The sequence below is a fragment of the Rutidosis leptorrhynchoides genome, chromosome 5 (genome assembly GCF_046630445.1).
Source record: "Rutidosis leptorrhynchoides isolate AG116_Rl617_1_P2 chromosome 5, CSIRO_AGI_Rlap_v1, whole genome shotgun sequence".
NCBI lineage: Eukaryota > Viridiplantae > Streptophyta > Magnoliopsida > Asterales > Asteraceae > Rutidosis > Rutidosis leptorrhynchoides.
In genome coordinates this window covers 335575541-335597462 of record NC_092337.1, presented here as the reverse complement: position 1 = coordinate 335597462, position 21922 = coordinate 335575541, and the positions used below count along the sequence as shown (strand labels likewise).

The 21922-nt window shown below is 35.7% G+C and overlaps 1 pseudogene; it reads right to left on the bottom strand.

The window, feature by feature from the left end:
- The window catches only part of LOC139847358 (2-methylene-furan-3-one reductase-like), a 113036-nt pseudogene extending 109548 nt beyond the window's left edge, over nt 1–3488 (bottom strand).
- Nucleotides 3489–21922: the final 18434 nt, after the last annotated feature.

Below are 21922 nucleotides of genomic sequence, written 5' to 3'. Positions count from 1 at the left end.
CTGCTGTTGCTGCTTCTGTCGAACCAAAACAGCCCAAGAATCTTCCCTTTGTTGCTGCATTTTTGCGCTGTATTCGTGACCAAACAGACCCAATATTCAGTCCATTGTTGCTGTTTTTCTTGCTGTTTCTGTCGAGCAATTTAGACCCAAGAAAACCTTTGTTTGATCGAGTCTTTCCAGCTGGTTTCTGTTTCTACTGCAGCCCATAATCATCATTCTTGATCTCTATCTCTTATTAAGGTATTTCTAAAACCTAGTTAAATCTTGCTTTTAATCAATTAACTCTTAAGTTGTTATAAGAGTTATGTTTTATGTATTATGTTAAGTAATATGAATTAATAAACATGAATCTTGTATGAATGGTAATTATGATTAAAGTTAAAAGATGATAATAAATAATGATAATTAATTAGGTTTGATCATGAATTTAGAATGAATAATGAAAATGATTATTAGTAATAAGGTTAAGATTGTTAAATTTAAAGTTATGGTTAATATGGTTATAAATATGAATAAGTCATGAAATTAGTTTTACGATTATGAGTAAGATGAGTATGATAAAAGACTATAGTTATTAGTAATAAGATCGTGCATGATTAGATTAAAAGTATTAAGATTAGTAATAAGTTAAGGTTGAATGAATATGATTATGATATAGATTAAGAATATGTGTTGATTATGATTAAAAAGATTAAGATTGAATATGATAAAAAGGTTATGATTTTATGTGGTAATGATTAATGTTGTTAGGTTAATATTATGATAAAAGTTATGATTTTTATGGATTAGTAAAGTATAATGATCATGATGTACATGCATGCATGCATGCATGCATACGTACGTATGTGCATGTATACATTGTAGGTATATGGGTGTGTGTATATGTAAATATATACATACGTGTATATGTATATGTATATATGTATGTATATGTACATGTGTATGTATGTATGAATGTGTATTATGTAAGTATTATATAAGGTTGGTAAACATAATAAGAAAAGTAATAAGTATATATATATATATATATATATATATATATATATATATATATATATATATATATATATATATATATATATATATATATATATATATATATATATATATATATATATATATATATATATATATATGTGTGTGTGTGTGTGTGTGTGTGTATCTTCTTACACTTATATAATGTAACACCTACACCTAATATATATATATATACTATATAGTTATGAACATGTATGATCATAAATAAAGAATATATATATATGTATGTATCACATAGGTGTATATTTATATATGTAACATATAATGATAAGATTACATAAAGGTTGATTGATTAGATAATAATACTATTATTATAACTTATACACCTATCTATATGGTACCACTTAATTACACTAAGTATATTATCACCTATATAAATAATTAATAAGTACATTAATAACTTGTTATGTGTATACACCTAACGTGAAGGTTATAATTAAAGATAGCGTACAAAGACTACAAACATCACCGCTACTTGTGGCCTAGGGTGATCCTTGTTACCATTATGGGACGCTTGTGGATCTCGAATGCCAAGACTTAGATTCTGGTCAAGAGATCCTGGGCCGCCCGGTAACAATAGATCATTCGAGTGACTTGCATGTTAGCAACGAAGTTGGACGAGATTGTACAACATCTTTTTAAGAATTATAACCTGAACGTCTTAAACTAGAAGCTTGCTATAAGTGGAAGCTTTCCATAAATAGTAGGTTTTATAGAAACTTTTGAGAAATATGAATTTTTCTCGAAAACTATCACTGTTAATATAGTTTGCTATATTAATAAACAAACTTTATGTCTGTTAGACATTAACTAATCAAAAGTTATATATCTAGGCTAAGATCTCCGTTTACATACTCCGTTCTTACGTCTTGCGTGGATTACTTACTTGCTACTAAGGTGAATTTCATAGCCCCTCTTTTTACTATTTATTAACTGTTTTACAACTTTTGGGGTGAGACAAATGCTTGCTTTTAAATGATTTACAATTTAGACACAAGTACCTAAACTATTTGATATGCAATTTCGTGAGACTTTTATTAAACATGTATTTATTGTTACATGCAAATCCCCGCCATAATATCTTTAATTGCTGGAATTGAAATTTTGCAAGCTTAATTATTGTGAGTAGGCCTATTGAGAGTGATGTCTCTACCCATTGGCGTAATCGTCAAGGGGGTACATAATAATGATTGTCGACACCCGTACAGTGTCAGGGGTTAATGTTTAGTTCGATATTATAACTCATGGCATATTGAATATTTTGATATTTTGAATTAATTCTTGTGATCTAAAACTTATTATGATTGTTAAACCTTTGATGTTCACTCAACCTTTGTGTTGACATTTTAAGCATGTTTGTCTCAGGTGAAGATTAGCTTGTGTGCTGCCCTATGATGCTTAGTTAGCTGTTGCATTGGATTCCACATATTAGACTTATCATTTGAATTTCATTATGTAAAACATTATTATGTTTCCGCTGCAAATGAAATTTTATTAAAACGTCTCATGTAGAGTCATTCTCGGTTATACATACTTGTGTTGTGATATTATGAAGTCATATTTCCCCGGCCCTTTTTGGGGGTATGACACCCAAGGTGTATTTAAAGATGACAATAGTTTGTTAGAGAGAATGATGACGTGGCACATGTCCCTTTCATGAATGTAACAACTATCGTAACAAACTTTTCTGAAGACTCGGGTTGACGTAGCACAGACGCTCCACTCGTGTGTTAATGCCCAAATGCTTTTTGGTGTTCGTGTGTATGCTACAGGGTATCTTACACACTTGGCCCAGTGGAAAGGCTTTACGTGTAAACACAGCATTTGGATCGTCAAGAGTTTCTTCACGGCATTCTCCATTCGGATGATCTTTTACACGAATTTGTACATTATAGTTGTATTTGGTACTTTCCATCCGGCTAGCTTCTAAATGTCTTTCATTGCTGTTATTTATTCGCATTTTGCCTGGTCGGTGTATATGTCAATCTTTTGCCTGCAGTATGGTTATCCGGCTAGCGTCCAGGTGATTTGTATATCACCCTTGTGTCCGGTAGCTGGTTTGACTTTAACTGTTGTCTTGTTTCCAACCGGTAACAACACATACTTTTGAATTTTGACGTTTTATTTGATAAATGTTGGTAAGCCTTATTCGAATAAGGCTTATTTGATACGGATCAAATATGTTTGTCATCCAAATTTCCAAATTAATATAATATTGGTCTGAAATTTACCAATTAGACATAAAATTACAAATATTTATATAACATTACCGGTAGAGCGGAATCTTTGGCCTGAAATTTACCAAATCTTCTTTTAAAATCAACATGATTAAGAGCAGCAAGAACAACTTTAACCAAAACATGATCATCATTAACATCATGCACCATTACATTAGCTAACAATTTCAATACATCCACGCCACCGTATTCATCGTACAGCCACGCCACCATATTCATCATAAACCCAAGCTTTATCTCAGATGAAACAGTTGCGAAATCAACCATTGTTTCAGCTGCAGAACTGGAAGAAGAGGTTGTAGAGAGTCATAAAGTTGAGTTCATCTTGTAGTTGTATTTTGAAGTTTTATAACAGAAGCGACTGAAATGAGAGTATTTTTTGGTGTTAATGGAAAATGGTGGTTTGAATGTAGAGATAGAAAATGGTTGTCGGAGATAGAGAATTGCAGAGCAGCTCAGCAGAGCTTCCATTATCGTGAATCACTGTGCTCCTTGTTTTGGTTTTGTATGAATAGTGTTGGTTAACTCTTTTCTATTGGTTTTGTATGGTGTTGCTTTTATTTCAATTTCAAATTATAAAATATTCTAGTATATTCCTACTTCTATTCACTCGAGTTAAGGTTTCTTCTCCTACTTCTATTGAGACCAGTGAGAGGTTTTTTGTGATTTGTATTTAACTCTTGTCTCGTATTGGCTGGCTACAACTATTCAAGTTTTAATGAATTTAATTAATACTGATTACCTTATCGTGGTAAAAGAATTTCGTTAATAATATTTTTTATTGGGCAGATAAATAGAGTTGGCGTGAAACAATGGAGAAAATTGCACCGCTGGAATATTGATCGGACATGTTCGATGCATGCGGTCCAACTTCCATGTCTAACATCATATCATCGTTCTTAAACCCTATTTTCTTCCCCAAATTTCTTTTCGCGCCATAACAACTCATATGCTCTATCCATTCGTTTGATTTCTTCGGTGGGTTTCTTCATTTGTCTGAATTCTGAAGGTAAATTTCTTTTATTCTTTTTAGTCACAACGGAAGTAATTAAAACAACCATAACACGTTTATTTATTAAACGCAAGTACTTATTATTCAAAAACCTACAATGTGATGCCCTGTACAAAACCATCGTGTACGAATCATCAACAACAGGATCATTACAAGGTCAAACACTATATGCTATTTCAAAATACATTTGCATTCATGATAAAAGGTGATGTCTTAACCAACATCAATGTTTAACAACCAAAGTATGCTTTAAGGAATAGAAGCAAGGATAATAGTATGTGACCCATAGGTCATTACAAATCATAGTTTCAAAAGTAATAATGTTTATGAATGCAAGATAAACGTTCATGCAGTGACATCTCTAAAGCAGCGGGTGTCTACAGCAAGACTAGTACACAGCGGAAGCAACCTTAAGCACCTGAGAAAAACATGCTTAAAAACGTCAACACAAAGGTTGGTGAGCTATAGTTTAAGTATAACAGTAATGTAAGGTAAGCCACGAGATTTCAGTGCTACAAAGAGCGTTTCAAAACAGTATGTAATGCATATGTTTAACCGTGGGCACTTGGTAACTAACTTAACATTTATAACCCCCGAAAAGTACACTTGGTGAGTGCGTATGTTTACGAAGTATTAAACACCCGTTAAATGCTAGCGCTACTAGCCCAAGTGGGGATGTCAAACCCTATGGATCCATATCTAAGATTCGCGTTCACCGGTTCAAAGACCAATGACTAAACGTTACCGAGCTAAGGGGAAAGTTTATGCCGTTGTATAACCCACACATATAATAAGTTTAAGTACTCGTGCCTAGTATGTAAAACGTAAAACGCGCATCTATTCTCAGTTCCCAAAATAGTTAAAGTAAAAAAGGGATGCTATAACTCACAGTGGTAAAGTAGTGTAAAGTCGAGTCGGGAAATAAGCAAGTACGTAGGTCCGGAAAGTCCTCAACCTAAGTCAAATAGTACTAAGTCAGTAAATCGTCCCAATAGGTTTAAATGTATGTAAAATAGGTCTTAAGGGTCATCATCATTCATCATCAAACAAAAGGTGTAAAGTAAGTTTTGTTCATGAAAAGAGTATAAAACAAAGGCTGACTTCGGTCAGTCACCACGGCCTCTATACCTACTGAAATAAGGTGAGACCAGTGGTCATGGCTCCGTATATGAGTCCTTTAGCTGTGGTAAAAATTCCAGAAGCAAACTCGTCTTCGTTTGACCATGGCGACGGTCTAAGTGCGAATAGGTCAGAATTTTCAGCACAACGTTAAAAGGACATAGTGACGATCGGAGGGCCATAAATCCTAAACCGTAACTCGGATTAAGATGAGTCCTAAATGAAAAGTTATCTAATCGAACATAGCTAACTGAAAATCATCTTTACAGTAGCCTAGGTTGAAATGTCCCGTTCTTATTGATTAAAAACGTTCCATATTAATTGATTTCGTTGCGAGGTTTTGACCTCTATATGAGACGTTTTTCAAAGACTGCATTCATTTTAAAACAAACCATAACCTTTATTTCATCAATAAAGGTTTAAAAGGCTTTACGTATATTATCAAATAATGATAATCTAAAATATCCTGTTTACACACGACCATTACATAATGGTTTACAATACAAATATGTTACAACAAAATAAGTTTCTTGAATGCAGTTTTTACACAATATCATACAAGCATGGACTCCCAATCTCGTCCTTATTTAAGTATGCGACAGCGGAAGCTCTTAATAATTACCTGAGAATAAACATGCTTAAAACGTCAACAAAAATGTTGGTGAGTTATAGGTTTAACCTATATATATCAAATCATAATAATAGACCACAAGATTTCATATTTCAATACACATCCCATACATAGAGATAAAAATCATTCATATGGTAAACACCTGGTAACCGACATTAACAAGATGCATATATAAGAATATCCCCATCATTCCTGGACACCCTTCGGATATGATATAAATTTCGAAGTACTAAAGCATCCGGTACTTTGGATGGGGTTTGTTAGGCCCAATAGATCTATCTTTAGGATTCGCGTCAATTAGGGTGTCTGTTCCCTAATTCTTAGATTACCAGACTTAATAAAAAGGGGCATATTCGATTTCGATAATTCAACCATAGAATGTAGTTTCACGTACTTGTGTCTATTTTGTAAATCATTTATAAAACCTGCATGTATTCTCATCCCAAAAATATTAGATTTTAAAAGTGGGACTATAACTCACCTTCACAGATTTTTACTTCGTCGGGAAGTAAGACTTGGCCACTGGTTGATTCACGAACCTATAACAATATATACATATATATCAAAGTATGTTCAAAATATATTTACAACACTTTTAATATATTTTGATGTTTTAAGTTTATTAAGTCAGCTGTCCTCGTTAGTAACCTACAACTAGTTGTCCACAGTTAGATGTACAGAAATAAATCGATAAATATTATCTTGAATCAATCCAAGACCCAGTGTATACGTATCTCAGTATTGATCACAACTCAAACTATATATACTTTGGAATCAACCTCAACCCTGTATAGCTAACTCCAACATTCACATATAGAGTGTCTATGGTTGTTCCGAAATATATATAGATGTGTCGACATGATAGGTCGAAACATTGTATACGTGTCTATGGTATCTCAAGATTACATAATATACAATACAAGTTGATTAAGTTATGGTTGGAATAGATTTGTTACCAATTTTCACGTAGCTAAAATGAGAAAAATTATCCAATCTTGTTTTACCCATAACTTCTTCATTTTAAATCCGTTTTGAGTGAATCAAATTGCTATGGTTTCATATTGAACTCTATTTTATGAATCTAAACAGAAAAGGTATATGTTTATAGTCAGAAAAATAAGTTACAAGTCGTTTTTGTAAAGGTAGTCATTTCAGTCGAAAGAACGACGTCTAGATGACCATTTTAGAAAACATACTTTCACTTTGAGTTTAACCATAATTTTTGGATATAGTTTCATGTTCATAATAAAAATCATTTTCTCAGAATAACAACTTTTAAATAAAAGTTTATCATAGTTTTTAATTAACTAACCCAAAACAGCCCGCGGTGTTACTACGACGGCGTAAATCCGGTTTTACGGTGTTTTTCGTGTTTCCAGGTTTTAAATCATTAAGTTAGCATATCATATAGATATAGAACATGTGTTTAGTTGATTTTAAAAGTCAAGTTAGAAGGATTAACTTTTGTTTGCGAACAAGTTTAGAATTAACTAAACTATGTTATAGTGATTACAAGTTTAAACCTTCGAATAAGATAGCTTTATATATATGAATCGAATGATGTTATGAACATCATTACTACCTTAAGTTCCTTGGATAAACCTACTGGAAAATAGAAAAATGGATCTAGCTTCAACGGATCCTTGGATGGCTCGAAGTTCTTGAAGCAGAATCATGACACGAAAACAAGTTCAAGTAAGATCATCACTTGAAATAAGATTGTTATAGTTATAGAAATTGAACCAAAGTTTGAATATGATTATTACCTTGTATTAGAATGATAACCTACTGTAAGAAACAAAGATTTCTTGAGGTTGGATGATCACCTTACAAGATTGGAAGTGAGCTAGCAAACTTGAAAGTATTCTTGATTTTATGTAACTAGACCTTGTAGAATATATGAAGAACACTTAGAACTTGAAGATAGAACTTGAGAGAGATCAATTAGATGAAGAAAATTGAAGAATGAAAGTGTTTGTAGGTGTTTTTGGTCGTTGGTGTATGGATTAGATATAAAGGATATGTAATTTTGTTTTCATGTAAATAAGTCATGAATGATTACTCATATTTTTGTAATTTTATGAGATATTTCATGCTAGTTGCCAAATGATGGTTCCCACATGTGTTAGGTGACTCACATGGGCTGCTAAGAGCTGATCATTGGAGTGTATATACCAATAGTACATACATCTAAAAGCTGTGTATTGTACGAGTACGAATACGGGTGCATACGAGTAGAATTGTTGATGAAACTGAACGAGGATGTAATTGTAAGCATTTTTGTTAAGTAGAAGTATTTTGATAAGTGTATTGAAGTCTTTCAAAAGTGTATAAATACATATTAAAACACTACATGTATATACATTTTAACTGAGTCGTTAAGTCATCGTTAGTCGTTACATGTAAGTGTTGTTTTGAAACCTTTAGGTTAACGATCTTGTTAAATGTTGTTAACCCAATGTTTATAATATCAAATGAGATTTTAAATTATTATATTATCATGATATTATCATGTATGAATATCTCTTAATATGATATATATACATTAAATGTCTTTACAACGATAATCGTTACATATATGTCTCGTTTAAAAATCATTAAGTTAGTAGTCTTGTTTTTACATATGTAGTTCATTGTTAATATACTTAATGATATGTTTACTTATCATAGTATCATGTTAACTATATATATATCCATATATATGTCATCATATAGTTTTTACAAGTTTTAACGTTCGTGAATCACCGGTCAACTTGGGTGGTCAATTGTCTATATGAAACATATTTCAATTAATCAAGTCTTAACAAGTTTGATTGCTTAACATGTTGGAAACATTTAATCATGTAAATATCAATCTCAATTAATATATATAAACATGGAAAAGTTCGGTTCACTACATAGGTCGTACTGATCAGACCCAGAAACAGTAAACAGTAGGTTCCAGTGGGTTTCTTGGTACTCGATGCTTATCACGGTTCTCATCCTTGATGCATATAGCTTCAAGTGTACAACTTGTTGATGTGTTTGCATCATCTTAACCAAGGTTTCACCATCATAACACTTGTGTAAGTCTAAGACATGTAGCACAACTCAATTAAGTGTTGTATGTAGTTTGATGAACCAAAGTTACATCAAAGTCTTAGATTTAACACATACATGAACTATAAAAGTAATATTGAACTACAAACTTGAAAGTAAACTAACTAATCAAGATCTTAAGTTGTAGAACATAATTCTTAGTTAGATCTTGAAGATCCAAGACCCAAAGGTCTAGATCTAAAATTATTAAATTAAATCTAACACAAGTGTATGAAGTTATAACTAAAAAGTGATAGTTCCATGTTCTTGAACTTTTAAAGTTAACTTTAGTTCAAGAAAAATGAGATCAAAGTTAACTAGTAACACTTGACCAACAACAGCATGATTCACAAATTTAAAGTGCAAGGAAATGAAGAAATAATCTAAATAAACAAGTAACTAGTTCAATGTTGTTCATACTTTAAAGATTCAAGCCAAAATCTTGATCTTTAAGAAAGTAAACTTTAAGTTTACAAACATGAGTTACAAGTATGATTTTACAACATATGAACTTACAATCTTTTAAAACAATAAATGTAGAACATAAACTAGAGAGTTTAGTTCTTGTATGTTCTTGTAAATACAAGATAATATGAAGAATCTAACTAGAAAGTTTGATTCTTGTACTAGTAGTAAACAACTAACAAAGACATGTAACAAAACAACAATGAACAAGTAATTAAACAACAACATAAAACAAGTGATGATGATGATTATGTGTGTGTGTGTGTGTGTTTCGGTTTTTACAAGGAAAAAGAGAAGAAAAATGCTCAAGATACTTACAAGTAGAGAGCAAAAATGAGAGAAGAAGTTTGAGAGAAAAAATGCAAGTATGTGTGTGTGTGTGTGAGAAAGTGAAGAGTTACTAGTGCATAAGTTAACAAAATTTGAAACAAAAACACTCCCCATGGAGCCCAAAAGCCGACGGTTTCAATGGGGGAGGGAGGAAGAAGTTTGTCCACAAGTCTCATGCATGTAAAGGCTTAAAAGGTGGTTATATGAGGTGTTTGCATGGGAAGTAACATGTAACCATACTAGTAACAAGATTCCATTCACCAACTAATTAGTTTAATCCCTTATGGACTACTTACATGAAAGTATGGACTAACTAATCCATTAAAGAAGTAGGGTGGGCTTCTAAGCCCATCAACATTAATAAAAGCCCAAGTTCCATTAATTAACAAATTAATCCAATTAGATCCCAAGTAATTAAATAGTATCCATAGTTAATTAAAAATGATTAATAAAACTTAATCATGAATGTAAATAATACTCGAAAATATTATTCGTGCAATGTTCGCGTGTCACAAAGACGTTTCGGGCATTCAAAGTTAATTGCGGTAACAAGTAAATGTATATAAACAATACATTCAGTAAATCACAAGTATTAATAATAAATATTAATAAGTATACGTTGGAAAATCCAGGGTCGTTACATTACCCACCTGTTAAAGAAAATTTCGTCCCGAAATTTTAAGCTGAGGTAGATGGAGGAGTCGGGAAAAGGTGAGGATACTTCTGCATCATTTGATCCTCTCGTTCCCAAGTAAACTCAGGTCCTTGTTTGGCATTCCATCATACTCATACAATCAGAATCTTGTTGCGTTTCAAAGTTTTGATCTCACGATCCATAATTTCAACAGGCTCTTCCACGAAGTGGAGTTTGTCATCAATTGTAAGTTCTTCAAGTGGTATGCTAAGTTCGGGTACAGCAAGACACTTCTTCAAGTTTGACACGTGGAAGGTAGGATGAACTGAGCTCAATTGTGCTGGTAGATCCAGACGGTAAGCAACGGGTCCAACAAGCTCCAAAATTTCGAAAGGACCAATGTATCGTGGGTTTAACTTTCCACCTTTTCCAAAATGAATCACACCTTTCCAAGGTGCAACCTTCAACATTACACGGTCACTGACGTTGAATTCAAAGTCTTTACGTTTAAGGTCGGCATAACTCTTTTGGCAATCGCGGGCAGTCTAAAGTCTAGCTTGAATCTGAGCAATCTTCTCCGTTGTTTCATGGACTACCTCGGGTCTGGTGATTTGCTTTTCGCCTACTTCGGCCCAACAAATAGGAGATCGGCACTTGCGGCCATACAATGCTTCAAAAGGTGCGGCATTAATACTCGAGTGATAACTGTTGTTGTAAGAAAATTCGGCGAGTGGCAAATGCCTTTACCAGGCCTTTACGAAATCAATGACACATGCACGCAATATGTCCTCCAAAGTCTAAATAGTTCGTTCACTTTGCCCGTCGGTCTGTGGGTGATAAGCAGTACTCATGTCGAGACGAGTTCCCATGGCTTCTTGCAAAGAACGCCAAAATCTGGAAGCAAAACGGGGATCGCGATCTGAGATGATCGATAAAGGTACACCATGACGAGATACAACCTCTTTGATGTATAGTTGAGCAAGTCTCTCCATCGTATCCGTTTCCTTCATAGCTAGGAAGTGTGCAGATTTGGTAAGGAGGTCAACAATAACCCAGATGGTATCGTATCCGCCCACCATCTTTGGTAACTTGGTGATAAATCCATAGTTATCCTTTCCCACTTCTATTGTGGGATTTCCAGCTGTTGAAGTAACCCAGAAGGTCTTTGATGTTCGGCCTTAACTTTCGAGTAAGTCAAACACTTACCAACATAAGTCGCAACGTCCTTCTTAAGATTCGGCCACCAATACTGTTCTTTAAGATCGTGGTACATTTTGCCCGCTCCGGGATGAATCGAATATCTCGACTTGTGGGCTTTATCAACTATAAGGTTCCGTAGATCTCCATAACAAGGTACCCAAATTCTTCCTGCGTAACATCGGAGTCCAGACTCCCTAACCTCGAATCGAGAGACAAGTATGTTCAAATGTTCATGAGATATATTCTCCTCCTTGAGAGCCTCGTCTTGGGCTACTCGGATCTGGCTGTTGAGATTCGAATGGATGGTGATGTTCAGAGCCCTAACACGAAGAGGTGTCGTCCTCTCCTTTCGGCTTAAAGCGTCAGCTACAACATTGGCCTTGTGATGCGTGCGAGGTGTACTAGGAAATAGTATTATTTTTATAACGAAATACTATTAAATACGATACAATTTTACACAAGATATTTATTTATTTATAGAATGGATATACCTAAACCTTGCTACAACACTTATAGGTAGTGTACCTAATCGTACAGTAGTGTAGTTTTTAGTAAGTCCGGTTCGTCCACAGGGAACTCGCCAAGTTTAACGCTATATTTTTAAAACTATATTTGTAAATATATATATATATATATATATATATATATATATATATATATATATATATATATATATATATATATATATATAAATATAAGTAGTATTATTATTATAAAAGGGGGTTTTTACCGTTTAATGACCGGTTTGTCGATTTTAAAACTTTAGTCGCAGTTAAAACCTAATGTAAAATATTAAAAATAAATACAACTTAATTTTAAAGCGTAAAGTAAATGACAATAATGAAAGTACGATAAATAAATTTGCGATAATTAAAAGTGTAATTAAATACAATGACAATAAATAAAAGTGCGATAATTAGAAGTGCAATTAAATATGAAAATAAAGGAATTATGCTTATTTAAACTTCCGTAATCATGATATTTGACGTGTTGATTTTAGCTTATTCCCATGGGTTAATTGTCCTTTGTCCTGGATTATTCAATATGTCCGTTTGGTTTTTGTCCATAACAGTCCATCGGTCATAAATTTAAAATGCGAGTGTCCTCGTCAAATTATCCTTATATCCGAAGTCAAATATTCCAACTAATTGGGGACTTAAACTGTAACAAGGTCTTAATACTTTGTTTAATAATTACACCAGGATATCGACTGCGTGTAACAAGATTTTAATACTTTGTTAACAATTACGCCAAGTGTCCTTGTACATAATTTTACCTCTGTTTTAATAAGTCTATTAACTATTAATCCATTCCCGTGTCCGGTTAAATGAACGATTATTCGTACATATAAATATCCCGCCCATCGTGTCCGATCGAGTGTATATGGTTATTTATAGGTACGTCTAATTGTAAATCTTTATATTAAAATTAACAAACTATCATTTAGTTAAACAAATATAAAGCCCATTAATAGCCCATAGTCTAATTTCCACAAGTGTCGTTCTTTTGTCCAAACCCCAATTATGGTACAAAGCCCAATTACCCAATTTTAAATATTTTAGCCCAACATCATGATTACTTCGTCTTAAATAAGCATAATAATAACTTAGCTACAAGACATTAATTTAAAAATAACATTAACCATAACTTACAGTGATTAAAAATAGCGTAGCGTTACACGGACAGAATTTTGACTTACACCCTTACAACATTCGCTAACATACCCTTATTATTAGAATTTAAAATTAAAATTAAAATTAAAATTAAAATTAAAATATATATATATATATATATATATATATATATATATATATATATATATATATATATATATATATATATATATATATATATATATCGTGAGATAGATAGAGGAAAGATTAGAAAAAGTGTGTAAAATTCGTGCAGAATTCGATGGCTTTTATAGGCCCATGTTGTACTGTAGAGTTTCGCGAGTGCGGTGGTTTCCTTCACAAAAGTACCGCGAGTGCGGAGGTCTGAAAACCAGCTCACATATTAGATCCAAAACGTGGGCTGCGTAAAATTATATTATATAATAATATATATAATTAATTATATATTATATTTTATTCTTATGCATAGTTTACTTGTAATTTTTGGTCCGTTGCGTCGCGCACTGAAAGTTGGTTCATGTCTCGGTTCCGGATTTTCAAACGTCCTTGCGTACTATTTAATATCTTGTACTTTGCGTTTTGCGTCTTGTACTTTTGAAATTTTGAGACGTTTCTCATCAATAATTTGAACCACTTTGATTGTACTTTGTACTTTTTAGCTTTTTGGTCGTTTGCGTCTTCAATTCGTCGAATCTGTCTTTTGTCTTCACCTTTTATTATTTAAACGAATATCACTTGTAAATAGAACAGTTGCAACTAAAAGCTTGTCTTTCTTGAGGGATAATGCTATTAAATATATGTTCGTTTTTAGCATTATCACCTTGCCAGGGTGATAACGGAGTTCACAATCGTAGTCGTTCCGCGTCTCGATCCATCGACGCTGTCTCATATTCAGTTGCTTCTGATCAAAGCTGTGTTGGAGACTTTTGTGGTCGGTGAAGATAGTTCTCTTAGTTCCATAAAGATAGTGTCTCCACAATTTGAGCGCAAAGACAACGGCTCCAAGTTCAAGATCATGAGTAGTGTAGTTCCGTTCGTGAATCTTCAGTTGACGAGAAGCATAGGCAATAACCTTTGATCTTTGCATCAGTACACAACCAAAACCACTTTTCGAAGCATCGCAATAAACAACGAAATCATCACTACCTTCGGGAAGAGATAAGATAGGTGTGGTGGTTAACTTCTTCTTCAAAGTTTGGAATGCTGATTCGTGTGCGGGTTCCCAAATGAACTTCTTCCCTTTGTGGGTCAATGCGGTCAAAGGACGCGCAATCAGAGAAAATCCTTCAATAAACCTTCGGTAGTAACCGGCGAGACCTAGGAATTGGCGGATGTGAGATGGAGTAGTGGGAGTCTCCCACTTGCTGATAGCTTCAATCTTGGAGGGATCAACTTTGATACCCTGGTCGCTCACAACATGAACCAGAAACTGGACTTTCTTCAACCAAAATTCACACTTGGAGAATTTTCGCATAAAGTTGCTCTTGTCTCAAGAGTTCAAGAACTAATAGAAGATGTTGCTCATGTTCTTCTTCGCTCTTGGAGTAGATGAGGATATCATCTATGAAGACGATAACGAACTTATCTAGGTACGGCTTGCAGACACGATTCATGAGGTCCATGAACACGGTAGGTGCGTTGGTTAATCCGAATAGCATCACGAGAAACTCATAATGACCATAACGGGTCCTGAATGCAGTCTTCATCACATCACTTTCCTTCACCCTAAACTGGTGATAACCGGATCGTAAATCGATCTTAGAGTAAACACTCAATCCTTGTAGTTGATCAAAAAGATCGTCAATGCAGGGAAGAGGATACCGATTCTTGATTGTCAATTTGTTGAGTTCACGGTAGTCGATACACATACGGAAGGATCCATCCTTCTTCTTCACAAATAAAACAGGCGCTCCCCAAGGCGAGAAACTTGGTTGGATGAATCCTCGATCTAACAGCTCTTGTAGTTGACTCTGTAATTCTTGCATCTCGGAAGGTGCGAGTCTATAAGGTACGCGAGCTACAGGTGCAGCTCCTGGCACTAAGTCGATCTGAAACTCTATTGTTCACGGCGGCGGTAATCCTGGCTATTCTTCAGGGAAGACATCAGAAAATTCGTTCACAATTCGAACGTCGTTCACACTCTTCACCTCGGTTTCTACCGTTTTCACTTGCGCTAGGACAGCAAGACGTCCCTCCTTCATTATCTTTTGTGCTTTCACGCAACTAATGAGGTTCAGCTTGGAGGTACATCTCTCTCCGTAAATGATCAGTGGTTCACCGTCTCCCTGTGGTATACGAAGAGCTTTATCTCCACAGATAATATCGGCCCTTATCTTGGTCAACCAATCCATACCGATAATAACATCAAAGCTTCCTAACTTAATGGGTATCAATTCAATCTCGAAATCTACACCAGCTATGTTGATAATAGCTCCTTGACTAATATGGTCAACTTTCTCAAGTTTTCCATTGGCGACCTCGACAAGCATACTTTCTTTTAAAGGGACTAACGACCAATTAATCTTATCGCAAAAATGTCTACATACATAACTTCTATCGGCACCAGTATCAAATAGGACAGAAGCTAAAAGATTGTTGATAGTGAATATACCTGTCACCAAGTCGGGATTCTCGCGGGCATCCCTTGCATTAACGTTGAAAGCTCTACCACGGGGTGGTCCACCGTCTTTTCTTTTGTTGGGGCACGCATTTCTGAAATGGCCCGTTTGTCCACATTCGTAGCACTTTTTCGGTCCATTGGGGTTCGGCTTCCCAGTCATGGTGGTGACCTTGCAGTCTTTACCGATATGTCCAGTCCGTTGGCACTTTTCACAAACCACGTTACAATACCCAGTATGGTGCTTGTAGCACCGCTTGCATTGTGGTAAGGTTCCCTTGTAGTTGGGGTTGGGGTTTCCACCGTTGTTGTTACCTCTGAAACCCTCATGTCGTTTTGCCAGGTTTTGATCATAGGTCCTTCCCCTGTTGTTATCCCATTTGCGCTTCTCACTACTACCCGCTTCAGACTTAGCCTTCTCCGGTTCATCGATGATAATTTGGTTCATTAAAGTATGCGCCATGCGCATCGCTTCTGGGACATTGGGTGGCTTGGATGAGGTGACGTTTCCCTTAATGCTCTTAGGAAGTCCCCAGAAGTACCTTTCCATACGCTTGAATTCCGGGGTGACCATTGTCGGACACATCAGGGCTAATTCCAAAAACCTCCGGTTGTAACTATCAAGGTCGTTCCCAATAGCCTTTAACTGCATAAATTCAATCTCCATCTTCTGGATCTCAGTCCTAGGGCAATATTCCTCAATCAGGGCCCCTTTGAATTCCTCCCACGGGGTAGCAAATGCCATCAATACCTTTTGCTTGAGCCAACGTGTTCACCACGTTAGTGCGCCGTCAGACAGAGTGCATGAAGCAAACTTGGTTTTATTCGCCTCTGAACAGTTACAAACTCGAAACACAGATTCTAATTTCTCGAACCATCTAGTGAGACCAACCGGCCCCTCTGTTCCACTGAAGTTGTGGGGTTTGCAGCTTTGGAACTCTTTGTACGTGCACCCATTACGAATGAGCTGAATAACCGGTGGTGGTGGCGGTGGAGCTTGGAGGTTTCTTTCTGCTAAAGCTGCGGTGACTCGCTCATTGATCATCTCCTCGATTTGGGCTGCGGTAGGTGTTGATGTCGATCGTCCGTTGGCCATGGTGTTCTAAACAAAAATTTTGACTCCAGTCAAAATCCAATATTCAAATAGTTATAATACAGTATATGGTAACCAGCATGGAATCAACACATCACATGTTTATTAAGTAATACAATCCAGGTACAAATACCACAGAATCATACAGTAACGTAAAAAGAACACCGTGGAAGAATTAAATAACGCAAAGTTCCATTCATTAATAATAATAAGTTGCATACATTCGCATATGTTCGTACAATACATAAGTGAAATATAAAACTACAACTAGATTACATAAAGAAATCTACTACAAAAGCCCTACGGTGACGGTGGGTGTAGGATGTCCAATACGTGGGACATCTGGTCCTCGAGCTCAGTTACCCGAGCACGGAGGATCTCTACCTCCCTCATCAGTTCCTCGACAGAGGGAGTGGGTGGGGCAGGCGGTGCAGTCGGTACGGGTGGTGCTGGTGGAGCTGGAGGTGCAGACGGTCCGGCTCCAGAAGTAGAGGCTGCGAGGCAGTAAGGCTTACGGATGAAGGGATCAGCAGGATACGGCACAAGCCGCTTACGGGCGGTAACCCTACGATGCCGACCATATGCGTCAGTGAATGTTGACCTCCGTTGACCCCTGGAATGACTGTACCATCGAAACGGTACCGATTCTTCGGCGGGGTGGAGGGTGGCTGAACAGGTGCATCATCGGGGTCCTCCTTGTCGGAGTCATCGGTGGAATCCTCGTCACTAGAGTCGTCTGTGGATGAGTCATCGGATGACAGGTCATCTGAATCGTGTGGAGGTGGCTGCACGGGTGGCTGTACTGGCTCTCCTCGGGCGGCCATCATCTGTCGGTATCTAAAAGGCGGGATCGGCACGAGTCGTCCATCAGGAGCGCGTCGGCACCAATGATGATACTGATTACGGAATGGATCCTCCCCAAATTCCGCGGGAATCACAACACCACCAGGATGGTGTTGTGGTTCCGGAGGTACTAGGGCTAGTGGAGCTGGAATCTCCGGGAGGTCCTGGGCTCCGTCTGCAGTACCCACTGGGGCAGGTGCATGACTACTGGCACCAGAGGATGAAGCGCCTGGGTCACTAAAGTGTGTCACCGACGGGATCGGGGGATCGGCAACAGTGGTAGGTGAAGTGGCTGAAGTGTCTGAATCGCTGCCCAAAATGATAACAGGTGGAATATCCGACATCTGAACAAGGAAAAATAAATTTTCCATGTCAGTTAGTCATGAAGCAAGCACGTATTAGGCCAAGTAACTACAACAGTCTAAATCATGTGTAACAGTAAGTAGCATGGCAATAACGACAAGTATTATGCAATCGAAAGCAGATAATAGCATGCAGTAGTGAATTCATGTAATAGCATACGGCATATAGCAGTAAAAGTAAGCAGCAGCATGCAGTAAGTTCAGTGGAAACAAATAAACTAGCAAGTTGTAGATTAGTCCTATTAGTGAATCCTACTCGGGTTGGTCTTAGACTCACTAATGCATCCTAATTCCCTACAACCAATGCTTTGATACCAAATGTGATGCCCCGTACAAAACCATCGTGTACGAATCATCAACAACAGGATCATTACAAGGTCAAACACTATATGCTATTTCAAAATACGTTTGCATTCATGATAAAAGGTGATGTCTTAACCAACATCAATGTTTAACAACCAAAGTATGCTTTAATGAATAGAAGCAAGGATAATAGTATGTGACCCATAGGTCGTTACAAATCATAGTTTCAAAAGTAATAATGTTTATGAATGCAAGATAAACGTTCATGCAGTGACATCTCTAAAGCAGCGGGTGTCTACAGCAAGACTAGTACACAGCGGAAGCAACCTTAAGCACCTGAGAAAAACATGCTTAAAAATGTCAACACAAAGGTTGGTGAGCTATAGTTTAAGTATAACAGTAATGTAAGATAGGCCACGAGATTTCAGTGCTACAAAGAGCATTTCAAAACAGTATGTAAAGTATATGTTTAACCGTGGGCACTTGGTAACTAACTTAACGTTTATAAACCCCTGAAAGTACACTTGGCGAGTGCGTATGTTTACGAAGTATTAAACACCCATTAAATGCTAGTGCTACTAGCCCTAGTAGGGATGTCAAACCCTATGGATCCATATCTAAGATTCGCGTTCACCGGTTCAAAGACCAATGACTAAACGTTACCGAGCTAAGGGGAAAGTTTATGCCGTTGTATAATCCACACATATAATAAGTTTAAGTACTCGTGTCTAGTATGTAAAATGTAAAACGCGTATGTATTCTCAGTTCCCAAAATAGTTAAAGTAAAAAGGGATGCTATAACTCACAGTGGTAAAGTAGTGGTAAAGTCGAGTCGGGAAATAAGCAAGTACGTAGGTCCGGAAAGTCCTCAACCTAAGCCAAATAGTACTACGTCAGTAAATCGTCCCAATAGGTTTAAATGTAAGTAAAATAGTTCTTAAGGGTCATCATCATTCATCATCAAACAAAAGGTGTAAAGTAAGTTTCGTTCATGAAAAGAGTTTAAAACAAAGGCTGACTTCGGTCAGTCACCACGGCCTCTATACCTACTGAAATTAGGTGAGACCAGTAGCCATGGATCCGTATATGAGTCCTTTAGTTGTGGTAAAAATTCCAGAAGCAAACTCGCCTTCGTTTGACCGTGGCGACGGTCTAAGTGCGAGTAGGTCAGAATTTTCAGCACAACGTTAAAAGGACATAGTGACGATCGGAGAGCCATAAATCCTAAACCGTAACTCGGATTAAGACGAGTCCTAAATGAAAAGTTATCTACTTGAACTGAGCTAACTGAAAATTATCTTTACAGTAGCCCAGGTAGTACTTATCAGACCCAGAAACAGTAAACAATAGGTTCTGGTGGGTTTCTTGGTACTCGATGCTTATCACGGTTCTCATCCTTGATGCATATAGCTTCAAGTGTACAACTTGAAATGTCCCGTTCTTATTGATTAAAAACGTTCCATATTAATTGATTTCGTTGCGAGGTTTTGACCTCTATATGAGACGTTTTTTAAAGACTGCATTCATTTTAAAACAAACCATAACCTTTATTTCATCAATAAAGGTTTAAAAAGCTTTACGTAGATTATCAAATAATGATAATCTAAAATATCCTGTTTACACACGACCATTACATAATTGTTTACAATACAAATATGTTACAACAAAATAAGTTTCTGAATGCAGTTTTTACACAATATCATACAAGCATGGACTCCAAATCTCGTCCTTATTTAAGTATGCGACAGCGGAAGCTCTTAATAATCACCTGAGAATAAACATGCTTAAAACGTCAACAAAAATGTTGGTGAGTTATAGGTTTAACCTATATATATCAAATCATAATAATAGACCACAAGATTTCATATTTCAATACACATCCCATACATAGAGATAAAAATCATTCATATGGTGAACACCTGGTAACCGACATTAACAAGATGCATATATAAGAATATCCCCATCATTCCGGGACACCCTTCGGATATGATATAAATTTCGAAGTACTAAAGCATCCGGTACTTTGGATGGGGTTTGTTAGGCCCAATAGATCTATCTTTATGATTCGCGTCAATTAGGGTGTCTGTTCCCTAATTCTTAGATTACCAGACTTAATAAAAAGGGGCATATTCGATTTCGATAATTCAACCATAGAATGTAGTTTCACGTACTTGTGTCTATTTTGTAAATCATTTATAAAACCTGCATGTATTCTCATCCCAAAAATATTAGATTTTAAAAGTGGGACTATAACTCACTTTCACAGATTTTTACTTCTTCGGGAAGTAAGACTTGGCCACTGGTTGATTCACGAACCTATAACAATATATACATATATATCAAAGTATGTTCAAAATATATTTACAACACTTTTAATATATTTTGATGTTTTAAGTTTATTAAGTCAGCTGTCCTCGTTAGTAACCTACAACTAAGTTGTCCACAGTTAGATGTACAGAAATAAATCGATAAATATTATCTTGAATCAATCCACGACCTAGTGTATACGTATCTCAGTATTGATCACAACTCAAACTATATATATTTTGGAATCAACCTCAACCCTGTATAGCTAACTCCAACATTCACATATAGAGTGTCTATGGTTGTTCCGAAATATATATAGATGTGTCGACATGATAGGTCAAAACATTGTATACGTGTCTATGGTATCTCAAGATTACATAATATACAATACAAGTTGATTAAGTTATGGTTGAAATAGATTTGTTACCAATTTTCACGTAGCTAAAATGAGAAAAATTATTCAATCTTGTTTTACCCATAACTTCTTCATTTTAAATTCGTTTTGAGTGAATCAAATTGCTATGGTTTCATATTGAACTCTATTTTATGAATCTAAACAGAAAATGTATAGGTTTATAGTCGGAAAAATAAGTTACAAGTCATTTTTGTAAAGGTAGTCATTTCAGTCGAAAGAACGACGTCTAGATGACCATTTTAGAAAACATACTTCCACTTTGAGTTTAACCATAATTTTTGGATATAGTTTCATGTTCATAATAAAAATCATTTTCTCAGAATAAAAACTTTTAAATCAAAGTTTATCATAGTTTTTAATTAACTAACCCAAAACAGCCCGCGGTGTTACTACGACGGCATAAATCCGGTTTTACGGTGTTTTTCGTGTTTCCAGGTTTTAAATCATTAAGTTAGCATATCATATAGATATAGAACATGTGTTTAGTTGATTTTAAAAGTCAAGTTAGAAGGATTAACTTTTGTTTGCGAACAAGTTTAGAATTAACTAAACTATGTTCTAGTGATTACAAGTTTAAACCTTCGAATAAGATAGCTTTATATGT